Source organism: Mustelus asterias, chromosome 2 (genome assembly GCF_964213995.1).
Source record: "Mustelus asterias chromosome 2, sMusAst1.hap1.1, whole genome shotgun sequence".
Taxonomy (NCBI): Eukaryota; Metazoa; Chordata; class Chondrichthyes; order Carcharhiniformes; family Triakidae; genus Mustelus; species Mustelus asterias.
Window position 1 is genome coordinate 4,861,042 of NC_135802.1, and position 15,989 is coordinate 4,877,030.

The following is a 15,989-nucleotide window of genomic DNA, read 5'->3' on the forward strand; positions in this document are numbered from 1 at the left end:
AGAATAAGCAATATAATAAATAAAATGATCCAATTTGAAAGAAGGTTCAGGAATAGAGAAGCCTGAGGGGCTTGGACACAAAGATGGGAAGTCAAGATGACAATGGTGTAAAAAGGCTTATTTTGGCTCTGGCGTTAGATTTTTAAAATTAATTCTTTCACGGGATGTGGGTGTCGCTGGTCAGGCCAGTATTTATTGTCCATGCCAAATTATTCTCAAAGGTGGTGGTGAGCTGCCTTCTTGAGCCGCTGCAGTCCATGTGGTGTCGGTGCACCCACAGTGCGGTTAGGGAGGGAGTTCCAGGATTTTGACCCAGCGACAGTGAAGGAATGACAATATATTTCCGAGTCAGGATGATGAGTGGCTTGGAGGGAAACCTGCCGGCAGTCATGTTCCCCTGCATCTGCTAGCATTGTTCTTCCAGGTGATAGAGGTTCTGGGTTTGGAAGGTGTGGTTGAAGGAGGCTTGATGAGTTGTTGTTGTGTACCTTGTGGATAGCACACACTGCTACCACTGTGCATTGTGGTCAAGGGAGTGAATGTTTAAGGTGGTTGGTGTGGTACCAATCAAATGGACTGTTTTGTCCTGGATGGTGTTGAGCTTGTGTGTTGTTGGAGCTGCAGTAATCCAGGGAAGTGATAATTATATGGCTAGTTGAGTTCATTCTTTGGTCAATGGTAACCCCCAGAATGTTGATATTGGTGGGGGGAGGGGATTCAGTGATAGTAATGCCATTGACCATGAAGGGGCGATGGTTAGAGCTTCTCTTCTTGAAGACGGTCATTGCCTGGCACTTGCGTGGCGTGAATGTTACTTGCCACTTGTTAGCCCAAGCCTGGATATTGTTCAGGTCTTGCTGCATTTGGACATGGACTGTTTCAGTATCTGAGGAGTCACAAATGGTGCTGAATATTGTGCAATCATCAGCTCAAGTTCTGACTTTATGATGGTGGGAAGATCATTGATGAAGCAGTGAAAGCTGGTTGGACACTATTCTGAGGAATACCTACAGTGGAATAGGGTATATAGTTATAGCAAGTTATGCTAAACCTGCCTAAAACATTCAGCTGTTAGTTTTGTGATCCCTCCAATAGTCAAAGCTTTAGAAAGGAATGCAGAGGAGATTTGCCACAATGGTTCCAGGGATACCAGATATGTGGAGAGACTGGAGAAGCAGGGATTGTTTTTCTGAAAACGAAGAAAGGCAAAACAGAAAGTTCTGGATGTTTTCAACTGGCCTGGCATCATCTATGGAGAGAGAAACAGAGTTAACATTTCACATCTCTCTCCATTGATGACGCCAGACCTGCTGAATGTTTCCAATATTTTTCTGTATTTTCTGATTTGTAACATCTGCGGTGGCAGACTAACGTTAACGTATTAGAGTCAGAGGTTTACAGCATGGAAACAGGCCCATGCAGCCCTTTTTAAAAAAAAAACCATAAGCTAATCCCAATTGCTGCATTTGGCCCATATCCCTCTATACCCATCTTACCCATGTAACTGTCTAAATGCTTTTTAAAAGATAAAATTGTACCCGCCTCTACTACTACCTCTGACAGCTCATTCCAAACACTCACCACCCTCTGTGTGAAAAAATTGCCCCTCTGGACCCTTTTGTATCTCTCCCCTCTCACCTTAAACCTATGCCTTCTAGTTTTAGACTCCCCTACCTTTGGGAAAAGATATTGACTATCTAGCTGATCTGTGCCCCTCATTATTTTATGGACTTCTACACGATCACCCCTAAGCCTCCTACACTCCAGGGAAAAAAGATTCCAGCCTCTCAAACTCAAACCGTCAAGTCCCAGTAAACCTTTTCTGCACTCTTTCTAGTTTAATAATATCCTTTCTATAATAGGGTGACCAGAACTGCACACAGTATTCCAAGTGTGGCCGTACCAATGTTCTGTGCAACTTCAACAAGACGTCCCAATTCCTGTATTCAATGTTAACATTAATTAACATTAGGGAACATTTAATAGAGGTGTTTAAAATCCTGAAGGGGTTTGATGAGGGGGTGAATAGAGAGAACCAGTTTTCAGTGGCAGGAGGGTTAGTAGCCACACGGTTAGGGCGGCACGGTAGCACAGTGGTTAGCACTGCTGCTTCACAGCTCCAGGGTCCCGGGTTCGATTCCCGGCTCAGGTCACTGTCTGTGTGGAGTTTGCACATTCTCCTCGTGTCTGCGTGGGTTTCCTCCGGGTGCTCCGGTTTCCTCCCACAGTCCAAAGATGTGCAGGTTAGGTTGATTGGCCAGGTTATAAATTGCCCCTTAGAGTCCTGGGATGGGTAGGTTAGAGGGATTAGCGGGTAAATATGTGGGGGTAGGGCCTGGGTGGGATTGTGGTCGGTGCAGACTCGATGGGCCGAATGGCCTCCTTCTGCACTGTAGGGTTTCTATGATTCTATGATTCACAGGACACAGATTTAATATAATTATCAAAAGGAACAGGCAACAGGGGAAAGAACTGTTTACATATTTGTTGTGATCTGGAATTCACTAAGAACAGTGGAAGCAAATTGAATAATGTTTAAAAGTGATCTGGGGGAGCATTCAACCGGCTGATAATTAGCTCGGAAATCCTTCCACTACTTCCCTATTATTCCCCAAAGGGTTAAAAAGAAACAGTAAGGGTGTGAAGCTACGCTAATAACAAAGTGAACTGGCTGGAAAATATTGCAGGACTATGGGGAATGGAGAGAATGAGGGAATGTAGCTAATTGGATAGCTCTTATAGATGGACTGAATGGCCTGCTTCTGTGCTGTACCTTTATAACTCCAATTCTATGACATTTGGGTCTGTATGTGTAACCAGTGCTGTGATATGAACCAAACATCCAGCTTTGGGGTATATTAATTCTAAGTTATGGTCCTTGTTTAAGCAGTCATTTGGTAGTACAGAACTTGAGTATTGCTGAACGAAATACATGGTTGAGTTTTTCCTCTAGCAATGCATCAGGACAGGTACACAAGATAAATCAATAGTAAGGAGAACAACAGTTTGTGCTGCTCGAGAAGAGAGTGCTGATTGGTAAATGGACTCTGATAGATGCATTGCCGTAGTGAATGCAGCAGAAATTTCCAGTTAATTTCCAAGCTTTTGTTTCAAATTCAAAGCAGACAGGTTGGCTCTGGTCAAGACATTGCCATGGGGAATGAACCAATCAGAGTCCACTTGCCAACCAGTCAGCACTCTCTTCTAATGCAGTATAAATTGTTGTTGCTTCACTGCTGGTTTATTTTGCGTACCTGTCCTAGAATCATAGAAACCCTACAGTGCAGAAGGAGGCCATTCGGCCCATCGAGTCTGCACCGACCACAATCCCACCCAGGCTCTACCCCCACATATTTACCCGCTAATCCCTCTAACCTACGAATCTCAGGGGCAATTTTAACCTGGCCAATCAACCTAACCCGCACATCTTTGGACTGTGGGAGGAAACCGGAGCACCCGGAGGAAACCCACGCAGACACGAGGAGAATGTGCAAACTCCACACAGACAGTGACCCGAGCCGGGAATCGAACCCGGGACCCTGGAGCTGTGAAGCAGCAGTGCTAACCACTGTGCTACCGTGCCGCCCTGTTGGGTGCAAGAGGAAAATCTTTGATTGAATGTCTTTTTTTCACCAATGGCTCAAATTATTGCTTTCTGTGCTGTACATCTCTATGACTCTGCGACTTTCATTTCTGTGACTCTCGTCTCTGACTATTATTGACCCAATTTTTGGGGGAGTGAAGCTGAGAAAGTCCCACTTGTGCTGTGAAATGCGGGGGGGGGGGGCCTGATCCCATGGATCTCCATGTTATTGAGGATATGTGTAGCAATCGGCTCCTTGGTCGATCATTCATTCACTTTTTCAGTAAAAGTTCTTTAACTTGACTGCACCGCAAAGTTTGAGTAGTCATTGCCACAGTAAAGGACTTTAAAAACCAGTTTATTTTTTACATGTGGTGATGGTGGGCAGAGTGCTGGCTGATGCGATACTCTGGATGTCTGGTGGGGTTTTTTTATCACTTGCGCTGCATTCCCAGCCCTGCTAATTGTGTCTTGGTGACACATTCTGAGATCAGGAGGTGCTGGTAATGTGAAGGCCAGAATATCATGGAGGCTCCCAGAGGGTAGGAGAGCATGGAGGTTTAGATTACAAATTGGTGACCATTAGGTGCTGTGGGAAGGAGCAGCTCTCTGAATGAGAGAGAGATCTGGGCAACTCTCTTCATAACAGGTCTTGCTGAGATCAAAAACAACACCATCACCTCCCCCAAACCGATCAGCAATGAGAAGATGCACAGTTCCTATTCAGCGGGAGCTCAAATAATGGAGACTGATGCTGACAGCACTGAGCACTGTCCCATTATTAACAGGAGACTGTTTATCACAGTTGGAATACTGTGTTCAGTTCTGGTCACCCTATTATAGAAAGGATATTATTAAACTAGAAAGAGTGCAGAAAAGAGTTACTAGGATGCTACCGGGACTTGATGATTTGAGTTATAAGGAGAGGCTGGATAAACTTGGACCTTTTTCCCTGGAGTGTAGGAGGCTGAGGGGTGACCTTATAGAGGTCTATAAAATAATGAGGGGCACAGATCAGCTAGATAGTCAATATCTTTTCCCAAAGGTAGGGGAGTCTAAAACTAGAGGGTATAGGTTTAAGGTGAGAGGGGAGAGATACAAAAGTGTCCAGAGGGGCAATTTTTTCACACGAGGGTGGTGAGTGTCTGGAACAAGCTGCCAGAGGTAGTAGTAGAGGCAAATATAATTTTGTCTTTTAAAAAGCATTTAGACAGTCACATGGGTACGATGGGCGTAGAGGGATTTGGGACTAGCTTAGTGGTTTAATAAAAAGGGCAGCATGGACAAGTTGGGCCAAAGGGCCTGTTTCCATGCTGTAAACCTCTGACTCTATGAGACAGCAGTAATTGACTTAACTTTCTGAGATAAACTAGTCATCTGGTTAAAGCAAAAATAAAAGCCAAATACTGTGGATGCTGGAATCTGAAACAAAAATGGAAAATGCTGGAAAACCTCAGCAGATCTGACAGCATCTGTGGGTGAGAGACTAGGGTCAACGTTTCAAGTCTGGATGACCCTTCAACAGAGCCCTTAGTCATCTGTTATCTAACCCAGATACTGCTGCGTGTGCGTGACTGTGTGCACACACAAGCCCAGGTGTTCAAGTTCTGTGGTATCTTCCTGGCTCAGTGTTTCGACCCAGGTAGATTCTCTGAAGCCTGATCCTGAATTCAATGTTGAGTTTTTTTGGTAGCACTGGATTAACCAGCAAAAGAGCCAGAACTCTGAGTTTATTTGTCGCCCCTGCCCCATCTTGCTGAGTGAAGGGACCAGTGAGGGTAGTGGAGCAATTGGAACACAGCCAGTGCTTTCCCATCAGTTCTTTTTATTGCGACAGTCTCAACAGAGAGTGTTTTTCAGAAGCCTCTACCCCAACTCTGGGTCTTGTTCTGGTCAGATCACTCTGGACAAAGCACCTTCTCAGCCCCAGTTCAGTGTTCAGTCACACTGCAGAATTGCCTGAAAATACTCGTGTTGACATGGGGTTAGCTGGCTCTTTGTAACTTTTTCCTGTTGTTGGAAATGTCCTTATTTTAGACGTTGCCACTGAGAATGGGCGGAATAAATGATGTGGCCAAGAATAAGACCACGAGATGTAGGAACAGAAGTAGGCCATTTGATCCATCAGTCTGCTCCGCCATTCAATGAGATCATGGCTGATTTGATATAACCTTCAACTCCAATTTCCTGCCTAATCCCCATAATCCTTGGTTCCCTTACTGATTTTAAAAATCTGTAAATCTCAACTTTGAACATAATGATACAGCCTCGACAGCCCTCTGCAGTAAACAATTCCACAGATCCACTACGCTCTGAGAGAAAAAATCCCCTTGATCTCTGGGTGACTCCTTACTCTTGAGATTATGCCCTCTGGTCCTAGACTCTCCCACAAGAGGAAACATCCTCTCAGCAAACATTTAAGGGTATAGTAAAGATGTGCGGTGATGCCATGTTGTTACACTGGGAGATGCATTGAACTATCAGGTAGTGAGAGTTTGGATTGTTGGTGTGATTGAGAACTCTGATGTGTACATTAATACAGGAGGTGTGACCCATGGTGCCTGTAGCAGTGCTGCCTAACAAACAACATCATGGGATTTTGCGGTGTATCTTGCTGAACTCTCTATAATCTGTTTACAATTAACTTTTATACACTTAGTAATAATTGACTCGTATGTTTCTCCACTTTATTACAGCAGTTAGAAACTGTGCGGTAGCAGAACAGAGACTCCTTCAATGAGTCTTCAAATGCTTACACTCCCCACGCCTTCCCCGTCCCCCCAAATAGGCCATGATTCATGCTTTCTAAACCCTCTGAAACCGTTTGTCCCCTTTTATTCCTTGCTTGCCCTTTCATGGAATGATACGACAGGGAAGGTGGCCATTTAGGCTGTCTCACCTGTGCTGCACTTTGAATGAAAGGGATATCCAATTTGTTTACCGGTCTGTGTTTTTTTCCTGCCAGGCCTAGCAATTTTTTTCTTAAATATTTTTCCAATTCTCTTTTTGAAAGTTATTGAATCTGCTTCCTTTCAGGCAGCGCAGTCCACAGCACAACAAAACTGTATTTAAAAACAAATCTTCCCTCTGGTTCCTTTGCTGATTATCTTCAATCTGTTTCTCCTGGTTACCAACCCCTCCTGCCAGTGCAAACAGTTTTCCTTCATTAACTCCCAGGTAGTGAGAGTTTGGATTGATGGTGTGATTGAGTAATGCACCGAAATCCTTCATGGGTTTGAACACTTTTGTCAAATCTGCTGTAAGGAAAACAAGTCCAGTTTCTCCAGCCTCTCCATAACTGGAGTGTTTTTTTTTTCCCTGGAACCCTTCCAGTCAATCTCTCCAGCCCCCAAATCGAGGCTTGGTGCTCCGTCCCAACTTGACACGACTTTGAAATTGGTAGGCCCGGATGTTTTAGAGAGTTTCTGTTGGTAGCTGTTTCCCTCTGTTGGTTGGACGATTGCTGGATTGCAATACTGAGATCCTCCAGAATGGTGTCTCGTGACGTGTGCTGATTCACAACAGCATCTGATTCCTGTAACCCACGTGATCCCTGAGGTTCCACGCACCAGGCACTTTGTACTCCGGCTGATTTTGGCAGCAGTAAATATTGACAATTATCTCGTGATGAATGTTTAGCTGCTTTTATAAGGCAGTAATCCCAGCCCCCTCGGCATCTCTCCAAAGTAAGTTCTTCTGACCTGCTTTCTGGTCAACAGGGAGCTTGTCCAAGCTCCAATGATCACTTTGAAATGCTACCAACAGCTCTCCGCTTCCTGAACTTGGCACCTGGAACAAACACACTCCACGGGACTTCCAAGCACTTCCCCCTTGGTGCTCCTGTAGAATCATAGATATTTGCAGCTCATGAATGTAAGGAGTATTTGAGGGGTGTTGGGGAGAGGGGAATGGTTAGCACTCGACACAGTGCCTGTTTGCAAGATGCCCAGACACTAATTATTAAGGTTTAAAATAATTGAGTCAGTAGGTCATTGGTTCAAGACCACAGAATCCTTGCTGACAGTCTCAGTGCAGTGCTGCTGACTGCCAAGATACCATCTTCACGATGAAGTATGAACCAAGGCACCGCCTGTCTATACAGGTGGGCTAAACGGTACTATTTTGAAGAAGAGTTCACTGTTGTTTAGGTCCACATTCATCACTCCATCACTGAACCAGATTACCTGCTCATTTACCTTTTGTGCTGTTTGTGCTTATTCAAAGTGGCTGCTGTTTTCCTCTATTTTAGTGGCAACGCTTCAAAAGAAAAGATTAAATTGGCTGAAAAATGCTTTGGCATTTGATTCTGATCTACTGATATTGTGAAAGGGATTATATGATTGGGAGTTCTTTAAATAATGTTATAGTTTTGGCCTCAAAACCTTGTTTGGTGAACTATTCCATGTTTAATGTTTTGGGGAATATGTCTCCTGGCATCCCTTTTTGCATGATCTTCAGCCTATGCCTGAGGAATTAACTTGTTTTGGTTAAAGGAGCATTTGATGAGCAAACTTTTAGTCATGGTAGGAAAACCATGAGTAATGCATTCTTTTTCTGTCTCACTCGCCTTATCTAATCTTACTGGCGTTTGAATATGTTCATATAATTCCAAATAGATTGGAATCTGAAATGGAAATATCTCAGACGTGAGAAACAGCTTTCAATAAAAACCTGTTGAGGTCATTGTTGCTGTAGATGTTATCTCTCGTGTCACCTGATTTCGGGAACTTCATGCATCGTGAGTCCTAGAATTTCAGTATAGTCTTAAAGTTCAACTCAGTTAAAATGGGGAGGGGGGTTGGGGGAGGAAAGACAGCATCATCGAGTAGTCAAGTGTCATCAGCTGGGTCAGGGGTCACTCTGTCACTCCTTGGGGGTCAGCCTGTTGTCCTTTTGCAGCCAAGAGCCATGGAACGTATTTGTCATGGAGATTTGAATTGAGGGGTTTTGGTCTGTGGGGAGTATTTCGAGGCTGGTGGCTGCTTGGGGGTGTGGGGGGGTTTGCAGACGAGGACAGCTCGGGTTGCCAGCCTGTCGCTCCTGACTAATTGATTCCAGATCCGTGACCAGCAGTTAGATGAGCGGAGAGACCTTTTTACCACACGAGGAAGGAATGCACTGCTCTCAGCTCCTGACGTAGTGACCACAGAAACTGGCAAGGAAGAAAACTGCTGAAGGAACCGGGAGATTGAGACTGAACATTTGGTCTTCAGGTCTGTCTGCTTTTGCCTGAGAAAAAAACGTGAATCTGTATTATTCGGAGCAGCTCGAGTGTGTAATGTGCCCGAATATCAGTCTGTAGGTTAATGTTAGGGCTTATTACCAAAGGAAAGCTGCTGTGATTTCATTCAACACTCTTCTTCCAACAGACAGCGAGCGACTCCAGTACAGCTTGGAACAGTCATGGCATTTTCCTGACTGCAGAATATGCCGATTCTTGGCTTTCCTCCTGAATGTTTTCATATAAACAATTATTTCTGGGCACTGTCTATCTTCTGCAAAAGCTGAATGTCCGCTAGGGCATTGAATCTATTAAAATAAATTGAAAGATTATATATGATCAGAGACAATCTAATTATCACCCCTTGACATTCAATGGTGTTGCCATCACTGAATCCCCCACTGTCAACATCCGTGGGGTTACCATTGACCAGAAACTCAACTGGACTCACCACATAAACACAGTGGCTACAAGAGCAGGTCAGAGGCTAGGAGTACTGCGGCGAGTAACTCACCTCCTGACTCCCCAGAGCCTGTCCACCATCTACAAGGCACAAGTCAGGAGTGTGATGGAATATTCCCCACTTGTCTGGATGGGTGCAATAAAACTCAAGAAGCTCAACACCATCCAGGACAAAGCAGTCCACTTATTGGCACCACATCCACTCCCTCCACCACCGATGCTCAGCAGTGTGTCCTATCTACAACATAAATTCACCAAAGATCCTTGGACAGCACCTTCCAAACCCACGACCACTTCCACCTTGAAGGACGAGGGCAGCAGATACATGGGAACACCCCCACCTGCAAGTTCCCTTCCGAGCCACTCACCATCCTGATTTGGAAATATATTGCCATTCCTTCACTTTTGCTGGGTCAAAATCCTGGAATTCCCTCCCTGACGGCATTGTGGGTCATGGACCAGTTTGGACCGAAGGGCCTGTCTCTGTGCTGTAGATTCTATGAATCCACAGCACATGTACTGCAGCGATTCAAGAAGGCAGTGCCTTCTCAAAGACAACTAGATGGGCAATAAATGCTGGCCAGCCAGCAACGCCCATGTCCCACAAATGAATTTAAAAAATGTATGTAGCAGATATATTTGAGTGAACAGGCAGAATGTATCTTAAACATTCAGCCCTTCCACCACCAATGCACAGTGACAGCAGTGTGTACTATCTACAAGGTGCAATACAGCAACTCACCATGGCTCCTTCAATAGCACCTTCTAAACCTACAACCTCTACCACCTGGAAGGATAAGGGCAGGAGATGTATGGGGACATCACCACCTGCACGTTCACCTCCAATCCACCCATCGTACTGATTTGGAATTATATTGCTATTTCTTCACTCTAGCTGGGTCAGGAGCTCCCTCCCTGACAGCACTGAGGGAGTATGCTGCACCTCATTGATTGCAGCGGTTCAAGAAGTCAGCTCATCTTCCCAAGTGAAGTTAAGGATGGACAATAAATGCTGACCCTCCCAGTGATGTTTTTGTGATGTACCATGAATGAATTAAGGAAAAGGTTGTATATAGTCTTCCTCCTCCCACTCCCTCACTCCCAAAGTGCCTCGAGTGTTTTGTGGGCCTCTGTTAGGCTTACCGAATGAGTGATGTGATTGAGGCCCTGAGCAAAAGCTACAGGGGAGGTAGGGGTGTGAAATCCAATGGAGAGTTCCTCACTGTTGTATTTGGTTAACTGGAACAGCTTCTGTTCAGCTCAAGAGTGGTTCATCTGTCAGGCAGCTGATGTGTAATGTTGTCAGGAGAAAGCAGTGAAACATTTAACATGGAAAAATAAATCTTAAAACAGTAACTTCTGTGGGTTTTTCTGTTTTAAAAAAAAAAATGTTGAGTACCACAAGTCGGAATTCAGATTGAACCTCTGAACTGATGGGCAAGATTTTGCTGCCACTTGTGTCCCCGGTCTTCAGGTCTGCGCTTTGTCCAGCCTGTCTGTGATATCTATTTAAGTTTGTTCAGCTGTCCTTGTATCAGGTCTAGCTGCTGCTGACTTGGCAATCCACGGTACCTTTAATTTTAAAGTTATGGTTTACACTCCAGTTTTACTGTTTTGTGTGCTCGTGGAAATCTGGAACCCTTGTCGAATGACATGCAATTGGACAATTTTTAGAAAAATGATTGTGTCTCAAGGCACAATTCTGCATGTGCTAACATCCTGACCCCTGACTGCAACATCCGTCTTCACTCAATGTTTTCAGAGTTGCATTCATTCCCTGAAAATCAACCCCTTAAAACTCGAGGGTTATTCACAATTCCCCTGTCATTAATGAGAACTTCCCCGCAGCCACTCTCATCACTGATTCCGCTCTGCTTCCTCTCTATTCTTTCATGAGACGTCTGGACGTCACTGGCAAGACCAGCATCTGTTGCCCCGTCCCTAATCGCTCTTGAACTGAGCGTTTTGCTCGGCTATTTCTGAGGGCAGTTCTGAGTCAACCACATTGCTGTGGGTCTGGAATCACATACAGGACAGACCAGGTAAGGGTGGTAGATTTCAGTTGCGGCAGTCACCATTACAGAGACGAGCTTTATATTCCAGATTTTTATTAATTGAATTAAAATTTAACCAGCTGCTATGCTGGGATTTAAACCCGTGTCCCCAGAGCCTTAGCCTGGGCCGCTGGATTGCTAGTCTAGGGACATTACCACTGTGCCATCTCTGTAGCAAGTTCATTCTCGATTATCGCAAGTGGTAGGCATCTTAGTGTGCCATAAGTGAACCACATCTTGAGCTTATTCACAGGGAAGTGAAAAGTTTGTTTTTTTTTCAAATCTTTTAAAGACATTTCCTTCATATCTTTCACGAGTCTGAACAGCAGTCAGCACCTCTTACTTTTGTTGGCTCCTCTCTTGGTCACCACTTGTCTATCAACATTTTTTTGGGGCTTGCTGCCTCCTCTTCATATAAATAAAACTTCCACATCTTCATTGCCCATGTCAAACACTTTTCCCTTCAACAAATCGTAACTCAAGTTAAAATCGGTTCCAAGACTTGAAAGTTGCTCATTCTTCTGGGATGGCTTATGTAATTTTGCTGCCTCTCGCCCAGCAACCCCTCTCTCTCCTCCTCCCCCTTTCTCTCCTCCTCCTGGCTGTCACAGGAACAATTGCAGTTATTTCCACTTGCTGTTTGCGCTGAATGTTAGTTTAATATATTAAAAAATTGATTAACTCTTGAAAGAGCGGTTTACCTTTTTGAGACTTTGATGTAGAGGCGGTATGGTCGCACTCAGCACCTCACTGTACCGCAAGCCCACGGATAACCTCACGATGCTCCACTTCTCCAGCTTCCACCCTAAACACGTTAAAGAAGCCATCCCCTACGGACAAGCCCTCCGTATACACAGGATCTGCTCGGATGAGGAGGATCGCAACAGACACCTCCAGACGCTGAAAGATGCCCTCATAAGAACAGGATATGGTGCTAGACTCATTGATCAACCGTTCCAACGCGCCACAGCGAAAAACCGCACCGACCTCCTCCGAAGACAAACACGGGACACAGTGGACAGAGTACCCTTCGTTGTCCAGTACTTCCCTGGAGCGGAGAAGCTACGGCATCTCCTCCGGAGCCTTCAACATGTCATTGATGAAGACGAACATCTCGCCAAGGCCATCCCCACACCCCCACTTCTTGCCTTCAAACAACCGCACAACCTCAAACAGACCATTGTCCGCAGCAAACTACCCAGCCTTCAGGAGAACAGTGACCAAGAAACCACACAACCCTGCCACAGCAACCTCTGCAAGACGTGCCGGATCATCGACACAGATGCCATCATCTCACGTGAGAACACCATCCACCAGGTACACGGTACATACTCTTGCAACTCGGCCAACGTTGTCTACCTGATACGCTGCAAGAAAGGATGTCCCGAGGCATGGTACATTGGGGAAACTGTGCAGACGCTGCGACAACGGATGAATGAACACCGCTCGACAATCACCAGGCAAGACTGTTCTCTTCCTGTTGGGGAGCACTTCAGCGGTCACGGGCATTCGGCCTCTGATATTCGGGTAAGCGTTCTCCAAGGCGGCCTTCGCGACACACGACAGCGCAGAGTCGCTGAGCAGAAACTGATAGCCAAGTTCCGCACACACGCGGACGGCCTCAACCGGGATATTGGGTTCATGTCACACTATTTGTAACTCCCACAGTTGCGTGGACCTGCAGAGTTTCACTGGCTGTCTTGTCTGGAGACAATACACATCTTTTTAGTCTGTCTTGATGCTCTCTCCACTCCCATTGTTTTGTTTCTTAAAGACTTGATTAGTTGTAAGTATTCGCATTCCAACCATTATTCATGTAAATTGAGTCTGTGTCTTTATAAGCTCTGTTTGTGAACAGAATTCCCACTCACCTGAAGAAGGGGCTTAGAGTTTCGAAAGCTTGTGTGGCTTTTGCTACCAAATAAACCTGTTGGACTTTAACCTGGTGTTGTTAAACTTCTTACTGTGTTTACCCCAGTCCAACGCCGGCATCTCCACATCATCACTGCTGCCTCACAGTGCTTGGGTCACTGTCTGTGTGAAGTTTGCACTTTCTCCCCATGTCTGCGTGGGTTTCCTCTGGGTGCTCCGGTTTCCTTGCACAGTCCAAAGACGTGGGGTTAGGTACATTGGCCATGCTAAATTCTCCCTCAGTGTACCCGAACAGGCGCTGGAGTGTGGCAACTAGGGAATTTGCTGTGTAAATGTAAGCCTACTTGTGACTAATAAATAAACTTTATTTTTCTGCCCTGGATCTCCCTGTAGCAGAATGGTCGCTTCCACTCAGCAAGTAATTAGAAAAGCTAATAGAATGTTAATGTTTATAATGAGGGTGTTGATTACAAACAGGAGGGAGGTTGTATTTCAGTTGTACAGGGCACGAGTGAGACCACCTTTTGGAGGATTGTGTACAGTATTGGTCACCTTGCTTCAGGAGGGGTGTAAAGATATTGGAAGCAGTTCAGCCAAGATTTACCTGGAATGGGTGGATGGTTGGACAGGCTAAGCTTGTATCCGCGAGTTTAGAAAAGTAAGAGGTGACTTGATTGAAATATAAGATCCTGAGAGGTATTGACAGGGTGGATGTGGAGAAGATGTTTCCTCTTGTGGGAGAATCTAGAACGAAGAGTCACTGTTTAAAAATAAGGGGTCATCCATTTAAAACGAAGATGAGGAGCATTTCTTTCACTGATGATTGTGAGTCTTTGGCTCTCTTCATGAAAAAGTAGTGGAAGCAAAATCTTTGAATGTTTTTAAGGCAGAGGTGGATAGATTGTTGGTGAGCTAGGGAGTGACAGGTTATTGAGGGTGGGCAGGATACAGATTTGAGGTTACTATCAGATCAGCCTTGATCTTATTAAATAGATGGGCAGGCTCGAGGGGCTGAATGGCCTCCTCCTGCTCCTTGTTCGAATGTCCCAGTTTAGTTGTATAAGAGGTTGAGGTGAAGAATCCGTCATGATTGTATTGAACAGTGGGACAGGTTTAATGTGCTGAATAGCTTGCTCCTGTTCTTAATCCCAAAGCTGTCTTCACCTGATACCTACAGCCTGTACTTCACATCTGCAATTGTAATCTGGGGCACTGGAATCACTACTTCTGATTGCTACCAGCTTCTTCTTCACTGATCACTCGCTAAGAAACTCTGTGTTATTGGACATGCGTTCTGTGGGTCCTTGCATGGCTGATGAGCCCCATCCCAGAGCCACATATTTGACCGCACAAATGGCAGGTATTTCCTGGTGGTGGATTTGACCCTTGGGACTTGGCTCCTTTTCTCAGGGTGTCTGTGAAACACTTCCTCCACTTGTTCCGGACCCTTCCTAGATCTGGGTGAAGAAGATTTGCTTTGGCATTCGAGACATCCTAAGCACGTGGCTGGGCCAGCAGAGTTGTTTTTGGATGATCGTAGCCTCTCTGCTGGTGCTCCTTCAAGGGTGCTGATGTTAGTAAGACTGTCCTCCCAGCTGATGTGGAGAATCCGTCTCAGGCAGTATTGATGGTACCTCTCCAGGGCCTTGAGATGGCGCCTATACGGCGCCCAAGTTTCTGAGCCATGTCGAAGAGTTGGGAGGACAACTGCCTTGTGTACACGAGAATCTTGGTGTCAGTACAAATGTGCACGTGACTCCAGACCCATGGCAATGTGATTAACTCCTAACTGTCCTCTGCAATGGCCAGGCAAGCTTCTCAGTTCAAGGGTAATTGGGAATTGACAGCAACCCCCACATCCCATAAAAGGATAATGAAAATAAATAGTTTCCTGCTTGTGATTTACTGATTTAAAAAAAAACCCTTTGCACTGTCACTGTGCCACCCGTTGGCACAGTGGTTAGCACTGCTGCCTCGCAGCGCCAGAGACCAGAGTTCGATTCCCGGCTTGGGTGACTGTGCAGAGTCTGCATGTTCTCCCCGTCTCTGCATGGGTTTCCTCCGGGTGCTCCGGTTTCTTCCCACAGTCCGAAAGATGTGCTGGTTAGGTGCATTGAGCATGCCAAACTCTCCCTCAGTGAACAGCATTGGAGTGTGGCGACTTGGGGATTTTAACAGTAACTTGATTGAGGTGTTAATGTAAGTCTACTTGTGACACTAATAAATAAACTCTGAACTAGACTTAGTGGCACAGTTCTAAAGCATGTGCAGGGATAGAGGGACCTAGGGATGCATGTGCATTAATCTTTGAAGGTGGCACAGACAAGAAGGGCCAAAAGGCCTGTTTCTGAGCTGTAATTTTCTATGGTTCTATGGTTCTAATGTAGAGAGTGGCTAGCAAAGCTTATGGGATCCTGAGTTTCAGAAATAAATGCATTGAATACTAAAGCAGGGGAGTTATGCTGAGCCTTTACGAAGCTCTGGTTAGGTCCCAACTAGAGTATTGTGTCCACGTATGGTCACCACACTTCAGGGTGTATGCTAAGGTCCTTGAAGGAGTGCAGAGGAGATTTATCCAGAGGGATTGAGTTAGATTTAGTTGAGATGGCGCCTGTATGGCGTCCAAGTTTAGTTAGGATGGAAAAGTTGTGATTGTTCTCCTTGGAGCAAGGGAGATTGAGGGAAGATTTGAAAGAGTTGTACGAGATTATAACGGGTTTGGCTGACATAGGCAAGAAAGAAAACTGTTCCAATTGTGGGGGACATTGATTTAACATTTTGGACAAGACATGCTGGG

General features: G+C 45.3%; 1 protein-coding gene across 1 annotated transcript in view; it reads left to right on the top strand.

Moving 5' to 3' along the window:
* bop1 (BOP1 ribosomal biogenesis factor) overlaps nt 1-15,989 on the top strand; it is a 170,293-nt gene that overhangs the window by 54,983 nt on the left and 99,321 nt on the right. The gene's annotated exons all lie outside the window — the stretch shown is intronic.